Source organism: Anolis carolinensis, chromosome 4 (assembly GCF_035594765.1).
Source record: "Anolis carolinensis isolate JA03-04 chromosome 4, rAnoCar3.1.pri, whole genome shotgun sequence".
NCBI lineage: Eukaryota > Metazoa > Chordata > Lepidosauria > Squamata > Dactyloidae > Anolis > Anolis carolinensis.
The window spans coordinates 211,512,995-211,530,218 of NC_085844.1; the positions used below are offsets into that span (position 1 = coordinate 211,512,995).

At 43.2% G+C, this 17,224-nt stretch overlaps 1 protein-coding gene and 1 long non-coding RNA gene across 9 annotated transcripts in view; one reads left to right on the forward strand and one right to left on the reverse strand.

The window, feature by feature from the left end:
- Positions 1-17,224, reverse strand: part of syt2 (synaptotagmin 2) — a 196,466-nt gene that overhangs the window by 76,905 nt on the left and 102,337 nt on the right. The window contains exon 1 of one of the 8 annotated variants that reach the window (XM_062978706.1): positions 2,340-2,451. The exons of 6 other annotated variants lie outside the window; for them this stretch is intronic. The gene's annotated coding sequence lies outside the window, so the exon portion shown is untranslated. Of the gene's footprint in view, positions 1-2,143; positions 2,303-2,339; positions 2,452-17,224 lie in introns of those variants that run through there. One more of the 8 variants, XM_062978705.1, reaches the window with a different exon arrangement.
- LOC103278747 (uncharacterized) overlaps positions 1-17,224 on the forward strand; it is a 36,308-nt gene that overhangs the window by 6,940 nt on the left and 12,144 nt on the right. The window contains exon 2 of the long non-coding RNA XR_010005535.1: positions 9,408-9,473. This is a non-coding gene — a long non-coding RNA (uncharacterized LOC103278747). The remainder of the gene's footprint in view (positions 1-9,407; positions 9,474-17,224) is intronic.

The following is a 17,224-nucleotide window of genomic DNA, read 5'->3' on the forward strand; positions in this document are numbered from 1 at the left end:
ATGGAACACTTGAGCCAATGTGGCGTGTGACTATTAACCACTCCTAGTTACCTGGAACTCTGGAACTCTCCTTCCTATCCTGGATTTTAATCCTCCAGCAGTAAAATGGATATGAGCATGTGCAGAGTGTCCCCTCTTTTTTCTCAAGCAACCAGCTGGACCCTGGATGAAGTTATAATGCCTGGATAAAGTGTGTGTTGGTGCCTTCAAGTTGCTTGTGACTTAGTGTGACCCCATGAATTCCTAAGCATTTTCCTATGCAAGGGATACTTTTATGCAAGGTAGTTTTGTCACTCCTTCCTCTGAAACATAGCCTACCGCACCTAGTCTTATTAATTGGCAGTCCCCCATCCAAGTTCTAACCAGGGCTGACCCTGCTTAGCTCCCAAGACAGATATCTGTTGCCTTTAGGGTATTTATATTTCAGCAATGCCCGACCTGCAATAAAACACATCTCTTTTCAGAAAGACACCAATGAATTTGGGTAAATAACAAAGGCAGAGATTGGGCAGATGTGAGTTTTCTGGGCTGTATGGCCATGTTCCAGAGGCAGTCTCCCTTGACATTTTGCCTACATCTATGGTTGTGAGGGGTTGGGAACAAGGCAAGTGAGGTTTATATATCTGTGGAATGTCCAAAGTGGGAAAAAGAGCTCTTTTCTGCCTGAGGCATGTGAATGTTTCAATTGGCCAGCTTGATTAGCATTGAATAACCTGGCAGCCTCAAAGCCTGACTGTTACCTGCCTGGGGGACTCCTTTGTTGGGAGGTGTTTGCTGGCCTTGATTGTTTCTTGTCTGGAATTCCCCTGTTTTCAGAGTGTTGTCCTTTATTTATTGTCCTAATTTTAGAGTTTTTTTAATACTGGTAGCCAGATTTTGTTCATTTTCATGGTTTCCTCCTTTCCATTGAAATTGTCCACATGCTTATGGATTTCAATGGCTTCTCTGTGTAGTCTGGCTTGGTGGTTGTTGGAGTGGTCCAGCATTTCTGTGTTCTCAAATAATCTGCTGTGTCCAGGTTGGTTCCTCAAGTGCTCTGCTCTGCCTGACTTCCCTGGTGGAGTGAGTCTGCAGTGCCCTTCATGTTCCTTGATTTGTGTTTGAGGGCTGTTTTGTCCACAGCTGCATGGTATCCGGTAGACTCCTGCAGAGGTGAGCGGATCCCTCCTGTCCTTGGCTGAAAGTAGCATTTGTTGGATTTTCTGAGTGGGTCTGTAGATCGTTTGTAGGCTTCCCTATGCAGTCAGTGGTTCCCTTGATGGTAAGAACACTTGCCTCAGGCAGACAAGAGTTTTTTTCTCCCACCCTGGACATTACTCCACAGATATATAAACCCACTTGCCTAGTTTCCAACAGACCTCACAACCTCTGAGGATGCCTGCCATAGATGTGAGCCAAACGTCAAGAGATAATACTTCTGGAACATGGCCACACAGCCCGGAAAACTCACAGCAACGCGGTGATTCCGCCCATGAAAGCCTTCGACAACACAAAGGCAGAGACTGACTTTGTGGATTTTGTCCCCCACTGCTTTTGTCTCTGGGACCTTTTGTGCAGCAAAATCCCGGTCCTTGGGTCCACGCGTTTTCTTGCTTGGAACGGAAGGGTAGCCGGAGGCGAGAGGCCTCGCTGTGGAGAGGACACTCTGCATATGCCCAGGGGCAGGACTGATTCTGTATCATCCCATCCCGGGGCTGAGAGCAAGAGGTGCACCCATCTGCCCTGGAGAATCAATGCATCGCACACCACTTTCCAGGGCTACGGCTCAGTGTTAGTGAACCCGGGAGTTTCGGCTCACGAAGTCTGCCTGAGAGCGCGGGCGGGCGCCTCCCCAAAAGGCAAAGCGTGGCGCCGCGGCAGCCGAAGCGCATTCCTTCTCCGGGAGAGAGGCTTCCGCAGCGGGGAGAGAGGCTCCAACTTCGCCGCAGAGCCTCGCCTCGCCTCGCCTCGCCTCGCCTCCCGGCCCCAGGCAGCCCCTCGGCCCCGCCCCGCCCCGCCCCGCCCTCCTCCCTGTGGCATTAACCCACGGGGGTTCCCCTCATGGCGGGGGATGGAGACCCCGCCGGGGGTGTCACTGGGGTGGGAGGCAGGGGATTCCCTCCCGAGCCACGAGAGAGAGAGAGCCCGGGCGCCGCGCTCTTACCGGGGGAGGCAGGCGGGCGGGCGGGCGAGCAGTGCGGGGCGAGGCTGGGCCGGATGGCTGTGGCTAGCTGGCTTCCTCAAAGCGCCGCAGAACTTCGGTTCCCAGGAAAGCTCCCATTCAGGCAGCAGAAGGCGCCGGGGCTTCCCTCCTTCCTTCCCTCCCGCCTCCCTCTCTCTCTGCAGCAACCCAAACCTACCGCTCCCTTGCGCTCCCCCTTCATTGCCATTCTCCTCGCATCCGGCTGCATCCAAGGCGGACCCAGCCACCGCCCCGAGAGCCCAACTTCAGGCCACAAAGTCTGGACTGTACCGCCGAGTGTCCCCCCACCCTCCCCCACACATCCCTTCCCCCAGCAAAAGCGATTGGAACATGTTGGCCCGGAGTGTGGTGGCGCTTCTTCTCTGGAGGTGTTTCAGCAGAGGCTGGAAGGCCATCTGTCGGGAACGCTTTGATTGCGTGTTCCTGCAGGGCATGGGGTTGAACTACCGGAGCCCCCGGTGGCGCAGTTAAGGGTTAAACCCTTTTGCTGGCAGAACTGATGACTTGAAGGTTGCCGGTTGGAATCCAACCCAGGGAGAGCGCAGATGAGCTCCCTCTATCAGCTCCATCTCCATGCGGGGACATTAGAGAAGCCTCCCACAAGGATGTTAAAAACATCAAAACATCTGGGTGTCCCCTAGGCAACGTCCTTGCAGATGGCCAATTCTCTCACACCAGTTTCTCAAGTTGCTCCTGACACACACAAAAAAGCGGGGGTTGAACTAGATGGCCCCCAGGATCCCTTTCAACTCTAGGATTTTTCCCTGACCCTTTTGCCCAGAAGTGTGGCAGCCCCAGCATGGCAGCCTCTCCACAAAAGTCAACATTGACACTGAAATACAACAACACCTGAGCTCTGCGAGTGCAGCATTCTTTCAAATGAAGCAGAGAGTGTTTGAGGATCGGGTCATCCATAAGGATACCAAAGTGCTTGTTTATAAAGCTATTGTCCTCCCAACCCTGTTATACACCTGCGAAATGTGGACTGTCTACACACTCAACTCTAGGAAAGGGAGAAACATGCCAAGAAAAAGGCACATCAAGCCAACCCTGACCAGGACCACCTTCCATCTGGAAACCAATATCCTCACCATGGAAGAGCATGCAGGTCAAGAATAGGGCTCCACAGTCATTTACGTACCCACTGCCAAGACACTGCACTTGGAAAGCCATCATACTCAGACAACAAGGGATTGCCTAATTAACTCACTGGCAGCCCAAGGTGACAAAACACATCCTGCCCCAGTTCAAAGCAGATAATGTGGGATTTTATACAGCTATGTGGAAGGGGTCTTGGAGACTCGATCAGTGTCAAAGGAGTGTCAAAACCACCTCAAAGTATTCCTTGCTTTCAAAAACAGGGTGCATGACATTGTCGAATTAATGCAGTTTGACTCGGCTTTAACTGCCATGACTCAGTGCTATGGAATTATGTCACAATGTTTTAGTCTTCTCCACCAAGAAGTACTGGTACCTTACCAAACTAACTATCCCAGGATTATATAGCATTTAGCTATGACAGTTCAAGGGTCAAATTGCATTAACTCTATAGTGTAGAGGCACCCTCAGTGGCATTTATGGGGTCACCATAAAGGCACAGACAATATATACACACCAAAACTAATCAAGTTATTTAGGCCCTCGAGTCAGAACATAGGCACCTCTATTATTGCATTTATTTAATGCAATAACTAATACATTTTTAAAAGGCTGCCCTCTTTGTTGACACTCCATATCAGCTTCCAGAGGTGAAGGGAACATTCATCCATAAAGCCCAGTGAGATTAGGTAGCCAGCTACCAGGTCAGAAATTGTAATTTTTGCAGTGTAATAAGTACTGAACGTAATGCACAAAATGCACTCTTCGTAATTTGGCCAAAAAAGGTGCACATTACACTTGCTGCCTGCTTAGAATTCATTTAAAAACAAAAATGTTAGAACACCAAAGCTTCCAGCAATGGAAAAGAAAGCCTTGGGTGCATCTATGCTGTAGAATGAATCCACTTTACCTGCTTTGGTTCAATGCTATGGAATCCTGGGGGCTATGGTCTTACAAGGCCTTGAGCCTTGTCTGCCAAAGAATACTGATGTCTCACCAAACTACAAATTCCAGGACTCCGTAGCATTGAGCCATGGCAATTACATTAGAGATGATGTCCAGGTGGACCTGAAGCAGTTTCCCCTTTTGCTTTGGCTCAGCAATAAGATTACCATACGATGTGAATCTAATGTGCACCCTCATTTTGGGAAGGTAAGTTGGGCAAAAATTGTGAGCATTAGATTTGAGTAATTTGGGTATTAGCTGCATGTTTTGTCATAAACACTGAACCAGTAGTACATCCTCCATGACATTCTGAAGATTTACAACTATTTTTGCAAAGAGCCATGTTAGTCTCCCGTAGCATAAAAAGGAGGAATAAATGATAAATGAATTTTACATAAAAGTAAAAACAGCTAATCTTAAACATGTTGCCACATTTTCCCTCTTCCGATTTTTTAAAATCACCAAATGGATGGCTGACTTGTTCACACCTAATGTGCTTCTGAATACCTTAAATAATTAAAATCAAATAAAAAACCAATAAAGTATTTGTACACAAACTTTCCTCTTTAAAGTCCTGAAAATTGTTTCTTGAAAAGGTTCTCTTTATAACATAATACCTGAATTGTGCGTTTGAACTCAAGTCTCCTTTACTTTATTCAGTTCTAACAAGCCCTTTCAGCCATCAGTTGGGACAGAACAAAATTGTGAATGTGATCTATGTTGTGTTTTGTGCACAAGGGGCTTAGTATCAGGATCAATTGGATTGTGACTATAACAGGGTTTGAGTCACTGCTCAGGCATGGAAACCCACTGGTTGTCCTTGAGCAAATTACACACTCTCAGTTCCAGAAAGCTTCATGATAGGTTCACCCTTGGGTCACCATAAGTTGGAAATGACTTGAAGGCACCCAACAACAACAACATATCTGGGAGATACGTCACGAGTGCTTCTGAAAATGGAACAATCCGTTCTACAACATCCAGAAAAAATGATTTCAATTGATTTTTGAAAATAATTGATAATGCAATAAGGGGGAGAAATGTATCTAATGCTATAAGGAAATGGAACAAACTATAAAACAGCCTAGCTCAAGATGTACAGCTGCAGCGGTCGAGGCCATTTTAAATTGCCATTGATTTGATCATAACTGGCTAATTGATTCTAGCCTCTGAGACACAGATTCCTTTATTGAGCCTGGTGTTAAGTTTTGCCTGAGCTTACACCACGATTGCAACAAGAAGCAAGTTACAGAACAACAATGATACATCTCACCAATCTTTCGCTGTTAATGTTTCTTTGCCCCTTGCAAAAAGGGAGAAGGTTGTACTTGCATGGCTATTTTAACACAAATGTGTGTGTGTGTGTGTGTGTGTGAAATGTTCCAAGCTCCCCACCCCACCTTTGTGGATATTTGAAACCGCAGATAATAGTGAACTTTTTACTTTATACTTGGGCCCAAAGCATGCCATAGAATAGCACTGGAAGCCCTAGAGAGGCCCATAAATGCCACTATTCTATAGTATACTTGGGCCAGAAGAATACTGTAGAACACTAGAGGACCTATAGAGGCCCATAAACACTTCTGGGGGAATATTTTTAGTGCATAGGAAAGTGAAACCATGGATAGGGGAGTCATGCTGTATTGCACTCAAAGAACTCCACAGACAGAAGCAGTATAGTCGCAAAATGGGTAAAATGGAAGATAAGAAAAAAGAAACTTTATTGATAATATGCACTAAAAGAGATATTAAAATAGCACTCATGCTTTCATTACCACATCACATGTGCAAAACATACTCTAACTGATGTGTCATAGTTCATTCTCCCTCCCCACCATTCACTTTCAGCATGTTGCATCCATTTGTTTGGATTGTGCACATGGGCATGGGTGTTACTACAAACTCAGAAATTATTATTTTGTTTCGCAAACCAGAAAACCTGTTTTGAGGGAGAAATATGCAAAGATTAATACCAGGGGACGGTGTTGATAGAGCGTATATGTAATACAATATATTATACATAAATTCTACAGCTTTTGGATATATGGACTCTTGCCCTTGTTATCTGTATACTTAAGATTTGATATTCAATGCAAAGTTTTCTACAGTTGTTCAAAATCAGTTCATCAGTGGAAACTTGTATTATCAGATGTGATCAAATAGCAACTGTTACAAAGTGCATTGATCTTATGAGTTCAATACTTATTGTTCCCATTTTATAGGTGAAAGCTCAGAATGACTTGGTGGAGTCTACTCTTGAGTTAGAATTGTAAACCAGTCATAATATCCAATACACCCTACTAAAGTCTTGCGAGCATTTTCATTATCTTCATAATTTTGATTCTTTTAACTTTTTGGTTAATATGGAAAGCAAAGTTTTACACCACAAATGTTGATACTATGGTACAGTGATTAGGGATTCCGAGTAGAGGTTAGGGGAGTTGTGTTTTGCAATCAGCCATGAAATTTGCTGAGCCAGTCTCATTTATCTCAGCATAGAAAGCTAGTGTGCTACAATGGTTTGGACTATGATTCTGAAGACCATGCTCTGAATCCCTGCTTAGTCATGGAAACCCAATGGATGAATTTGGACAAATTACACTCACTCAATCTTAGACAAAGGCAAAGAGAAATCCCGTCTGAATAAATCTTGCAAAAAAGATATAACCCTCCCATGATAGGGTCCCCCTAGGGCTGTACCATAGTATCAACATCATTGGAAACAATTTGGCGACACACAACTATTGGACGTAACTGTGGGGTATATCATAAAGAAATCAAGATCACAAACAAACACTGATACACTTCCACATCCTGTCACAGTTCATTGGGTTTTATGTGAGTTAGTAGTAAAGTTTTTTCTCTCTCCTCAGATTTTGGGCATCAGATTTTCCCTATCCTTTCTTCATTTCCTTTCATTAGTGCAAGTTTCCCATGCCTTCCAAACTGTGTCCCTGAAGTGGGGCGCAGTTAGTAGTAGATCATGTGCTTTGCATACAAGAGATCACAGATACAATTTCTACCCCCTCCAAAGGATATGAGGGAACAGTGCTAAGAACAACCTTTGCTAAGATCCCAGAAAGCAAGTACATTCTGAGCAAAGAGCATTTGATTAAATAGACCAGTGATGTGTGACTCAGTATACTTTAAACATTTCCACATGTTCATTATTTCTCCAGTATAAAATCAAAGGCCTGTACACTGTCTTAGTTTAATATGATTGCAATAAGCTTGGTTTTTTAGCAGAATTAATCAGAAAGGGGAAAAAGCTTGGACAATTACCTTGTTTCATCCAAACATCTTGCTACATTGCCATCTTTCTAAGCCTTATTTTATAGCTAAGTTAGACTTCATGCTGCTGTTGTTTTAAGCATCCTGCATAATACACCATCATTTATCTTTAGATTCATCAAAGAAAACCTGTGTCATGGCTCACTCCTAATGCAGAGTGAAACATGAAAGGCATAACCTTTCAGGGAATACGATATTTTGCTGTCAAAGCTACAAACAGCTCTGTGGTTGGCCATGAACACTGATTCACTTTGATCTAACCAATGAACTATGCGCATCCATCGCACAGAAGTAATGATCAACCAAGAAAACCTAACTGCCTCTCTCTCCTTTGTAAATCCTTTCAAATTATAGATTATAGCACTATGGGCTTATCTACATGAGCATTAAACCCTGCACTCACTCCTTGCTGTCTTCATGAAGTTCATCCACTTCTCGTATCACAGGCAAAATTGACTTTTCCCACTTTAGTGAAAGTTGGGAAAACGCTGGAGTACCCCACAACTCCAGTTTGTGCCATTGGATTGAATCTGCTTTGGATCAATATAATGCCCACACGGTACTGCTGACATCCCCATCAGCACAGGGAAAGGGGAAACAGATTGTGCCTGTGTCACTACTATTGCCAGTCCCAGCCAGTTGCAGAGCTCTGGGTGAGTGCTTGACCATTGTGGGCCCCTATTTTGAAATCTGCAGTGGTGCCTTGTGAGCAGGAAGAAGAAGGGAGTCAATCTCACGATCTTCCTGGTCTTGCAGGCACTTCAGAACAGGGCAGCCAGGAGTTCACATGGAGCTTTGGAAGAGCAATGGTGACACAAAGGTGAGGTGATGATCCAGGTGGAATGATGTGGTCTCAGTGAGGCTGGACTTTGTATGCCCACCCACCACTGCAGCAGGTTCAGAAGAATGCACATGGCTACTTCCAGAACTAGTCCAAAGCACTTCTACTTTGGACTGGCCCCAGATTACTAGCCAGAATAGATATATCCTATGATTCCATTTCAACTGCCTTGGCAGCTTCTTCTGAAATTCTTGGGTTAGCAGTTGGGTGAGATACTAGAGAGCATTTTGGCAGAAAATTCTAAATACCCAGTGAAAACACAAATCCCAGGATTCCATATGACGGAGTCATCAAAGTATTATACAACAATTATATACCAGGAATGAACCCTAGGATTGAACACAGTACTCTTGTACTAACACAATTCCTGTAAATTATTGTTTTGCTTAGTGATTGGGGAAACGCTAAGGAAGGAACTGTTCTTACTTGGTAAGCTCAGAAAGAGGAGGAGAGATGGAGCAGGAGTTGCTAAAAGTAAGGATTATGGTAGGCCGTTTTCACATTTACTAAGGTAGTTTTTTCCTCTGTTATTTATTTAGAGGGGAGCAAAAGGATAAATTCTTTGTTGTGGAATTTCTACATTGCATTTGCATTTATTATATATTTTTTTATTTAGGGCTTAAAGGTTGCATCCAATTGGTGCAATACTCTTGAATAGCACAAACAGAAGAATCTTACAATCAAGCCTTGCACTGGTACTTCATTGGATACTTGTAACTTTTGTGTTCAATTTAATATAATGTTTCATCATTGCTAAAAGCACATTGGGAGTTAAACAATTATAGGTGGTCCATAGAACTCAGAAAAATTTATTCATTCATTGGAAGTGTTCACATATTTTAAGAAAATATTCCTTCATGTGCCCATGCTGATGGGGGAAATGCTTAAGTGAGTACCTAGTGGGTTCGTACCTGAGATCTTGGCCACAACCGCATGCTCACTCTCATTGATATCCCTCACCCCATCTAAGCTGTGCTATGTGATGCACATCGCCACCTACATTGGAAACCAGCTGCTGCATGGTAATTGATTTTTCCCCTCTCTCCAAAGGAAAGTGAATGATGAATGCCAACCAAGTAAGAAGAGGAGAGCAGACAATGGCAAGGAGAGTGCACGGTATGCAGCGAGCTGTGTGACAGGACCTTCCAGACTCATCACACAGCCGATTGCTTGAAGGGGGGAGGACATGCAGGGCATCTCCAGCCTATGGAGGTGGTTAGACTAGGAGGCACTGGAATTGTCTTCTATTTTCCCCACTGAGCCAATAGATTAAATTGCTTGTGGAGATTCTTTGTTTCATACTCTGATTATGGAGAGGCTGCTCTGATGTCCTAAGAGCCTCTCAGAGACCATGCTTGACAAAAAGCTGCTCTCTCTCTCTCTCTCTCTCTCCTAAAACCAAAGCTGTTTCTTTCCTCTTCTGAATTTACCCTCATTGCTGATAGTCAAATGAAAGCTCATTCTAAAAGGGAATGTTGTGCCATGTTGGCTAGAAATAGAAAGTAAAACTTATTTTCATAAGACCGGCATTAACGTTCATCTTGGCAATCTCCAAGATTGACAGGACATGGGCAGAACATTCTTTGGTGAGGCCCTTTCTCCTTTAGGAAGGGAGCTGAGAGGTTTCCTAGCAGCAAAGACATTGAAGGAAATGCAAATCATATCCTAGAAGAAAATATAAAGGAAGGCCTGAGGCAGATGTCAAAAGGAAATCTTGCAAGAGCCCTGGCAGCTGCCCATCAGCAGAGATGAATAGAATATGCTGAATTTCTATGCAGGGTTGAGCAACAGTGGCACATCCAAAGGAAATAATTTTCTGCCTCTGGAATCCTACAATCATTGCATTGTTGTTGTGGTGTGTGCCTTCAATTCATTTCTGACTTACAACCTCAAGGCCAACTTATCATAAGGTTTTTGTGGCAAGATTTGTTCAGAGGAGTTTGCTTCTTCTGAAACTGAGATAGTGTAACTTGCTCATGATCACCCAGAACATCCTCTCTGTGTACATAAGCTTTTTTTGTTCTCTTAAGGAAATGGGGAGCTTAATCTAAAATGGAAGCCATTCTATTATTTGCATTTTTACCATATGAATTTTAACCTTTTTTTCTCCTACTTTTTACCTACCTTGAGAAATTTGGTCTATGTAACTAGATGCAATTTATAGGTATATATTTTCACACCTTTTTACCTTTTTAGCCCCTGGTGGCGCAGTGGATTAAACCCTTGTGCCAGCAGGACTGCTGACTGACAGGTCGGTGATTCAAATCCAGGGAGAGCAGGTGAGCTCCTTCTGTCAGCTCCAGCTCTCCATGTGGGGACATGAGAGAAGCCTCCTACAGGATGGGAAAACATCAAACATCTGGGTGTCCCCTGGACAATGTCCTTGCAGATGGTCAAATCTCTCACACCAGAAGCAACTTGCAGTTTCTCAAGTCACTCCTGACACAAAAACCCCTCTGTGGTTTGTTGTCAAAGGTTTTCATGGCTGGGATCACAGGGTTGTTGTATGTTTTCCGGGCTGTGTGGCCATGTTCCAGAAATATTCTCTTCTGAAGTTTCGCCCACATCTATGGCAGGCATCCTACCTCTGAGGATGCCTGCCATAGATGTGGGTGAAACGTCAGGAGAGAATACTTCTGGAACATGGCTACACAGCCCGGAAAACATACAACAACCCTCTGTGGTTTGTTTTTTTCAGCTTGTGGTTGTGAAGTGGGGAGAGGTCTGAACACTGCCATTTATTTTTGAAGGGGTTTAACAACCTAATGTTTTTCTGGAAATCTTAACAGGTGTAAACCAGTTCTGACAATTATACCTTCCAGTTACTACATTTTAATCTCAAGATCCTCCCACCAGATTTCAGTGATGCCTAGTCATATTTGTCTTCCTGTATAAGGAGTTATTTTGGTATACGGTATTTCCCATGCTCTGTACATTAATGTAGAAAGATCTAAGACCATGACTCATTCTCTCCAGCTGATTCTTGTTTTTTCTGCCCACTCTTGAACTCTTGTACTATTGACCCAGTTCCCCCTGTACCATTGAAGCTATTGACCCCAGTATTTGCTAGCCCCCTGCTTTCTGGAATATTGTCTCCCTCCCACATATAACTCAATTTAAAGTCCTTCTGATTGAATTTACAAGACTCCAGCAAATATATTTTCCAGCTGCTATGAGGCAACCCCCATGTATTGCCAGATGTCATTTTCCATTTTTAAAAAACCCAACAGATTATGATCAAAGAAGCCAAGTTTTTCTTGATGGCGACATTTACAGATCCAGTTGTTCACTTGTAAATGTCTCCTCTCTCTTCCTGGATCACATCCTTCAACAGAAAAGAAAGATAAAATAATAACCTTTAGCTTCATCCCTAGAGCACCATGGCCTCTTGCTGAAGACTACACCTTGTGGCATCATTTGTTTCAATGAGGACAGAAGGACGAGGTAATGGTTGGTGGGCTTGATCAGTCTTGACAGTCTTGCGGCTACATCATGGATCTTTGCCCCTGAGACACAGCATACCCTTTGAATGTCTTATCAGACTAATATATCCTTGTTTTGGTTCCCTATAACAGGGAATCATCTGCGGCCATCACACATTTCATCTTCCTCTTCCATCTATAGAACCATCCTAGGCTTCCTCCATACTTGCAAAGGTGTCCAGTCCTTGTCCTGTGCTTAATAACTGCGCGGATAAGTTGGATTGTGTAGCTCCAAGCCTGAATCATAGGCCCCATGGACATTGCTATATAATGCATTTTCAAACTGCATATAATGCCATTCAATTACGTTATTTGAGTCTACACTGACAATACAATGGATTTTCAAACTGCATCATAGAGTGCTGTAGATGGGGACACAATTTTTGATATTCTTCCAAATATCTCTTTGATGTGTTTGAAAATTTTTGCTGTCCCCATTTCTTATCCTTTCAGAGGCTCCATAGCATTATCAAAAATATTGTATTTGAATTGTAATGTCTGTTTTAAAGTATGGTTTCCTTCTTTCTTTTTTGTAAAAAAAAAATCAACTGTGTTAACCTTGAATATCACGGGCTTTAAAAATAGTACTTTCCCCATTTCTTTGTTGTTGTTTTCAAATCTGAAGCCCCCTGCATCCCTAAGATGTAGCTCTATTGGGGACCTCATACATGGGGCCAGGGCTCTATCCTACGATGCTTCCAGGATGGAGCCAGGATGGATCTCGCCAGAGCCCATCACATGGCATCCGTTTTCTCATTAGCTAAGTCAAGGACAGTGTGGGAGGAAGCCGGGCAGCAGTGTTTTCCCCTGTGTGATGGGGAAGGGGACAATGCCAGCGATGCAGAGCTGCAGGGCACTTAACACCAGTTTCCCCCACTGCCCGACAGAATTGCCCCACTACCCCATGGATGCCCCCACTGTCCTGCAGTTTATGGACCTCAATGTTATGATCTCTTAGCTCATGCTAAATTCAATACTGTCAAAAAGTGCTATGTGCTGGCTGTGCTATTGTGATATTGGGCTGAAAAATAAACTTAAGAATTTTCTATTTCCATTTCTATCTGACTTCATTCAGCATAAATTATATTAAATGTTGTAGTAAACCCAAAGGAATGCCAGATTAGCACACAGATGCAAGAAGAGCACTTTTAGCTCATATTAAACTCTAGATCAATTCTACTACACTATAATGAATATATAGCATATCATATAACTTATGAAGCTAAGAAGAATCAGCTCTATTTTGTGCTTGAATTGAGGACCATCAGTGAGTACCAAGGATTGTGGAGAGGAACTAGAAAAATAATTTTACTTGAAATCCTAGAAAGCTACTAGGGATCAGAGTTGACAATACTGCACGATGAACCACTGACCTCACTCAGTGTAACATGCTGCTATGTTCTTAATGGTAGTGACGTCTATAGAGCTCACAAAGCAGGAGATGAACACAAAGAAATTTATAATGTGGAACTCTTCCATTAAGACATGAATGAATTTCCATGTTGTGGGGAGTATAGTTCAAAGGCAATTGGAAATCGAAGTAGGGCATAAATCCAGGTTACTGCGATCCAACACTACTTAGTGGATTTGCAAAATAGATGTAGAAAGCAAGAACCAGAGTCAGTACAATTTCAAGATCAACTGTTCAGGATATATTCTGTACAAGATGTACAACATAAATGTTTGCCCATTACTAGCATATTTCTGTCTCAAAAGTTGCACTGCTTTACAGATATCAACAGGGAAAAGTGTTGCAGTCTCTTCCCAGAGACACAGATGTATTAACAATGCTAATGATTGCCATTTATGGATCCTTGGGTTTACTGCCATCTGTCACAGACACAAGCATTTTCCAAGCCATGCTGCAGTCAGTTCAATTCTCATACAAACTGCATTTGGACAAAGAATGAGCATCAGCCTTAGGTGCATTCAAGTGAATAGCAAGTTTATCCTGGGATGGTGTGCTGCAATCTGTTTTTGTGTGATAAAAGAAGTGTTTATCCTCAACCCACAGATTATTCTGGATTAACTGAGTATGCTTTATCTCACAGAAAAAGAGTACTTCTATACCTACAAATATTCAGAGCCAAGCAATCATCAGCCCTTTATTTGTGAATTATGCAAAATGAAAACTATAAGATTAAATGCCAGCACGTCTCTAGTTTTTCCCTCTGTGTCGATAATTCTCAAACACAGATGGTCTCTAGCTGGACCACACACACACTATAGCTGCACCCATCAAGATTTTCCTTGGATTGGGAACCCAATGACTTATCAGAAGAGTTTGGAACATGGTTGTTAAAAAACCCCAATTTGTTTAATTTTAAGTTGTGCATTTCTCATGACTTCAGGAAACTTCAAATGGTCTAAAGAGCTGTGGCTAGATTGCTAACTGGGGCTGGCTACAGGGATCACACTACTCTCTTGTTTCAACAGCTGCGCTGGCTGCTGGTTTGTTTCTGAGCAGAATTCAAAGTTATAGTTATGACCTATAAAACCCTATGTGGCTCAGGTCCAACTATTTGGCAGATCATATCTTCCTGTATAAGCCAGCCCAAGCTCTGAGTCCATCATAAGAGGCTCTTCTCTCAGTCTCAGTATCTTCACAACCTTAACTGATAGGATGTGAGAGACGCCTTCTCAGTGGCTGCCCATTCTTTCCAGAGAGACCAGAACTGGACTCTTCTTGTTGTCCTTCTCATGGAAGGCCAAAACCTTTTTATTCAGACAGGCTTTAAAAACAGGAATGGTTTAGGATGTACTGAATTATTTTTAATAGCTTTGAAAATTGATTTTAAAATTGTGCTTTAATTGTATTATTTTAATAATTGAATTAAATTCTATTTTAATATTTACTTTTTAAAGTTCTTAGCTGCTTTGTCTCACAATTCTATAGTGAAAGTAGGGAATAATAATAATAATAATAATAATAATAATAATAATAATAATAATATTTTTTTTAAAGAGATTGCTCCAAATGCTGAAAATTTTCCCTAAATTGACCCTTCCCAAATGATTTAATAGTTATATTATAACTTCTTTTTTTCAAGACGAAAGAAAGAGAAAATCACAATATTAGTGGGTTTCAGGAGACATCATCACTCTTTGAAAGCTTTTCTTCTAGGCTCCAAAATCCAGACTTCTTGTCTCCAGGATGCAGCTTTGGGACACTTGCAGTAGACCAGACACCTGCATTCTGCCCAGTTCTTTCTTGAAGCTACTTAATGCCTCTGGACTGGCCCCTTCTTCCCACTGATTATCTGCTTCCCTTTCGCTCCTGCATTTGCTGTCATTGGCTACATCAAAAGCACTGTCTTTGAGAAATCATGTTTTCAGCTATAGAAACCGATAATCTAGAGAGCCAACCAGGGAACATTTCTGAGTCTCCAGTGCGCAGCCAAAGCAGTCTCCTGCAACAATGAGCATCATGCAAAACATGAGAATAAAAGGCCAAAATGGAAAACTCAGTATAGTGCATGCTACAAACCAATCCTGTTAGTCATTATGTATAATACTGGAGGAATTGATCCATTTAAAACCTGTTTCATACTTCTTAATATGACCAAAAAATTGAAGGAATGAGCTAGTGGATAAGCTTGATCCTATTTTTCAAGCAGCTTTTCTCCCCTTCCCACTGGGCTCTCAACATTTTTTTGTCAGAAAATTTAAAGATATACATGTACAGAAGAACCCCCTTTATCCAGTGCTGAAATGGAACAATTCCTTCTGTGATTCATTCAGCTTTAAGGAATGAAGCATAACAGTTCTTGATAGTGAACAGCCAAATTATACACATTTAGCTGCTTACACGCAAACCAGTTCCTAAAGTTTACTGATGTGACCTCTTAGATAAACATAGATTAGGCAATGTATTTTAAAGATTTTAAATCCCCTTTCTGAAGTGGACATCACTGCATCCACTCACCTTTGTGACATCAAAGTGATTCATTTTGAAGAATGTTGGCATATTAAAACTGGAGACAGGCGACTGAAAGTTTGTTTCTGCTAAAAATGTTTAAAATGTAGTGCTGAACATACTGTACACTGAACATACTGCATGTCAGGCTCAAGATATGGAAAGACCAGGAGTGGGAGATTGACTTTAAAGAACAACAACTGTTCCACTGTAGCAGGGTTCAGCTGGCTGCGTTGAGGGCTGACAACATCTCCAGGCATGCTGAAGAGCCTCTCAATTGCCAAACTGGTAGGTGGGCAGCTGAAGTACTTTCTGGCCATGATTGCCAGATCTGGCCACCTTTGTTTCTGGGACACCCAGTAGGCCAATGGGTCACAGGACAGGCCCTCCAAAGGCTTGTCCGGGTACTGCTGGACCAAAACACTTAGGTCTGTCCTTTGTGGCTGGCTGGTTGCTGCCTCAGGCCCGACCTTTCTGGCAACTACCCTGACATAGAACCCTGCCCTGAGACAACCACTATTACTAGTCTCCGCTTGCAGTACTACAAAGGGGCTCTGAGGTTTGCACAAGGTTCTGTCGCTACTAGCGCTACACCTCCCTCTCTTGCAGTCCACAGTTTGTTAGCTTCCCTCATAGCTGACAAGAGTTTGGCCTTCCACTTCTCTACATTGTCTGAGCACAATCCTGTTTTCAGATGCGGATTGAACATGGAGGCCAACATGTGCTCTGTACTGGAGAGGAAGAGGTCAAGGCATCTGCCCACAGCTTTAGTCAAGCGATTTAACACCTCCCATGGTTTCTGAGATGGGATGGAGCACTGAGACCAGCAGGGCCATGATGTCCCACTCCAGCTTTGTCAGGTGGCACATGCTGAGACGACGATTTGCCAGTGACAGGCTGTGGATCACTTTCTGTTGCTTCACCAACTGTTGAAGGGTTTCCAATGAATGTCGACATCCTGAAGTAGTTTGTGTTTGGGGAGCCCCCTCCTCCGTCAACTTCCTCTTCAGAAGTCTTCCACCATTGACTCTGTGGTGGAAGTAACCCGCTATCTTCTGGCAATGCTTGGTCAGCTGTCTGATCTTATGGATATTGCTTGGGAGGTTGCTAATCTTATTCCTAGACACTGACAGGCCTAGCCCATCGTGCACAGTGACTTGGAGCCTGTGCACCAGACATGACACACTTGGAAACCCAATGTCTTTGACTGCCCATACCACATGGAATCCAACACCACAAAACCAGGCATGAGCATGAGCAGCGCCTCTCAGGAAGTCGCACATTAATCATGCATTCTATGGTCTCCATGAGTTGGGCAGCAATGCGGGCCTCATCTATGGCTTCGACATGGAGCATGGTCAGTGATGCTCTGTTTCCATGTTCTCCTATCTCTCCCACCAATGTGCAGTTCTGTAGTGAAGTGGATGAAGGTCTGGCCGATTTCTCCAACATGTCCTTACAGCAGCATG